Genomic DNA, 3,232 nt, shown 5'->3' with positions numbered 1-3,232 from the left:
CAAACTACGAGTGGTATTTGACGCTTCTTGTAAAACCGACAACGGGGTAAGTCTTAATGACGTTTTACTTAAGAGTTCGTGTATACGAGAAGAATTAACCGAAATAATGATTAGATTTCGAACGCATAAATATGTTTTTTGTTCGAACATTGAAAAAATGTACAGGCAAATTTGGATCTCTGAGAATCAAAGAGATTTTCAACGCATTTTATGGCGTGAAAATCCTGAACAACGTGTTTTTAGACTTTAGACTAAAAACAATCACATACGGAGTTGTGACTTCCTCGTATTTAACAGCCGGGTGTCTAAGAAAACTAGCCGAAGAAAAAGCTGATCATTATCCGGAAGCTTAGAGCGTTGCATGAAGATTTTTATATGGATGACCTCCTAAGTGGTTCAAATACTTTAGAAAAGGCGGTCAAGTTAAGAGATGATTTAAATCAATCATGGAGAATGCTGGTTTCAAGTTGAGGCAATGATGCAGCAATGAACCACTATTGTTAAGAGAATTACCTTTATATTTAAGGAAAGTTGATGACGATGCAAAAGAGCCTAATAAAAATATTACTAAAATCCTTGGATTATATTGGAATCACGAGAACGATTGCTACCAATACAATAAATATCTGGTCGATTCACAAAAAGACTAATTCTATCCAAAATATCGTCGCTATTCGATCCACTTGGATTAAACACTCCAGGTTCAAGATGATTATGCAACAGTATGGTTGCAAAAAATGAACTGGGATGACGTTTTACCTATCCCATTACAACAAGATTTTTCAAAAATGCGTGTAGAACTGGAGCTAATTAATAATAAAATTAATTGTCTAGTTTTCGGCATCGAAAAAAATAAAAAAAACTAGAATTACACGCGTAATAAAGTGTTTAATCCCCCCCCGCATAAATAGAAAAGTTCGATTTAAAAAAAAAGTATGTTTGATGAAAGGAGTATATATACTTTTAAATTGTATTGATCCATACAGTTTTAAAAAGTTATAGCATTATAAAGTTAAAAATATAAAATCGAGAATTTAAACACAAAAATGGAATATTTTTGGATATGGTAGCGATTTTTACCATGAAGACAAAATAAAGTTCGAATTTTTTTTTATTTGTAGTAAAGTATATTTTATAAGCTTTAAATTAATATTAAAAGTATCAGTATTTCCGGAACACTTTCAAAAGTTAAGTTCAAAAAGTTAATTTTTTGTGGAAAATTTATCATTTTGAATCCTCAAAATTAATTCCAGCCTATTTAAATCAGTTGAACTGAAAGGTAAAAGACCTAATAAATCCGAACCGCCATACAAAAATGCTTAATACATTACTAAAAATTGTGTCTGTTGCTTTTTAGAGACTTAACTATAGTGGAGCCGTTTATACTAACATAAGAAGTAATAAGATAAAAATGTTTAATTTATTTAGAATAACAGAGTATATAAGGATGTTTTTTTTTAATTCCTACTCGATTTGGGTATTGAATACCTAATACTCTAAGGTAAACTGCTATTACTAGCAAAGGGATAAGTGCAGTGGTTTTCTGTTACCTTCTACACTGGGGGGACATTGTGCTTTTTACCAACGTAAAACGAACGTATGGTCAGTCATCCATACACTAGGCGGCAAGCGTGGCTTATAACACTAGAGTTTTATGAACATTTAGAGTATTCACCACGCCAAAAAAACATAGGGGTGTATCGTTCTTAAAAATTCACACTATATTTTCAAAGGTTTTCTGAAATGGTTAATAATTCGAATGAAAGTTAAATAGTTAGTTCTTTTTTTTTAGAATATATCACGGTATATAATAGTACTTCTATACAATATTAACGATGGTACAAGAGTAAATTGTCATACTGTTACATATTGGTAACATCAACACTATTATCTGCTAACCAATAAACTATATCAAATGTCTAAAACTTTCATAGAAATAATAATATGAACTATCATGGATACGTCAATATTGTAATGAAATAATTAATCATTGTTCAGAATTGTATATTAATTTTTAAGATAACATGTAATAAATAATTTAATAAAGAGATAACAATAGCGTTTCTGATACTTCTTGCACATGAATATAGCAATAAAAATTAACAAAACAGGAATATAAAAGGGACCAAAATAGGCTATATCTTTTAAGTGCATGGTTAATATAGGAGCAATGAAAAGATTAAGTGATCACTAAAAGATCACCGTGTCTTTCTATTTACCTTTTTCATTATTCTCATAAACCCTCGTTTATTCCATATTTATTCCTTAGTAAGAGATATAAAGTATTCATTCCGATTACGAGGGATGATTTCCGTATCGTCATTTTTCGTCACTACCTCCACGTCCCGGGAGTGAGTAATTTGCGCGCCTGCTGCTTTCCTTGGATGTGGTAGCCGTTTCTCCGACCCCTCTCCGATATCGAACTCTGATTTCCCGTTACCCGTAACAACCAAGATATTGATAGTAACTACTATCATAACATGAAACTAAAAAGTGAAAAATAAATATAGTTTAAATATATATATATAGTTAAAAATTATTTTTAACTTTTTAGTTCGATGTGCTTTAAACGCATGATTTTTTAAACAATATTTACTACAATTATAATCAAATTTTATAATACGCTCAATTGAGTAAATCATTTTAACAACTTTTTTTTTATTGGTTCTTTTAGTTAAAGTAAATCATTAAAATTAATTAAGTTCTGAATATTTTCATTGTACAATCTTTTTAAATACCAAAAGTTAATTAGAAATGATTATTATTTAAGTGATTTATTACGATATAAATGCAAAAAAATTGTGCCGCGACCCCATTGTATCGGGTTTTTTTAATTTAGTAACAAAAAATTAGCCACAAGTGATCAACTCTTATATTATTTTAATAAATAGATAATAGTGACGACACTAATGACATTTATTTTATGAAAATACAGTAAATTTTGCTTTATGGATTCCGCCGTGAAGTTGCAGTAAATAGTAGTAGGGTAAATTATTAACTCAGAGTTAAAGGGTATTGTATACTAGTACATGAAATATTCAAGTTTGAAATAAAAATTTAGATGGACTCTCACAAACTCAGGTTTGTTAATTAAAACTTCGACAAATTAAAAAAAAAAATTTTAATTATAGTTAATAATTGAGTATTGAATCACGAAGCTATACCTATAGCGTAATATAGAAGAGTAAAAAAATTCATAATAAAATACTACGAAAATACAACCACTAAAAAA

Source organism: Daktulosphaira vitifoliae, unplaced genomic scaffold (genome assembly GCF_025091365.1).
Source record: "Daktulosphaira vitifoliae isolate Bord-2020 unplaced genomic scaffold, ASM2509136v1 Scaffold_1, whole genome shotgun sequence".
NCBI lineage: Eukaryota > Metazoa > Arthropoda > Insecta > Hemiptera > Phylloxeridae > Daktulosphaira > Daktulosphaira vitifoliae.
The sequence above is the reverse complement of the archived record's forward strand: the minus strand, read 5'-3'. Positions refer to the sequence as shown.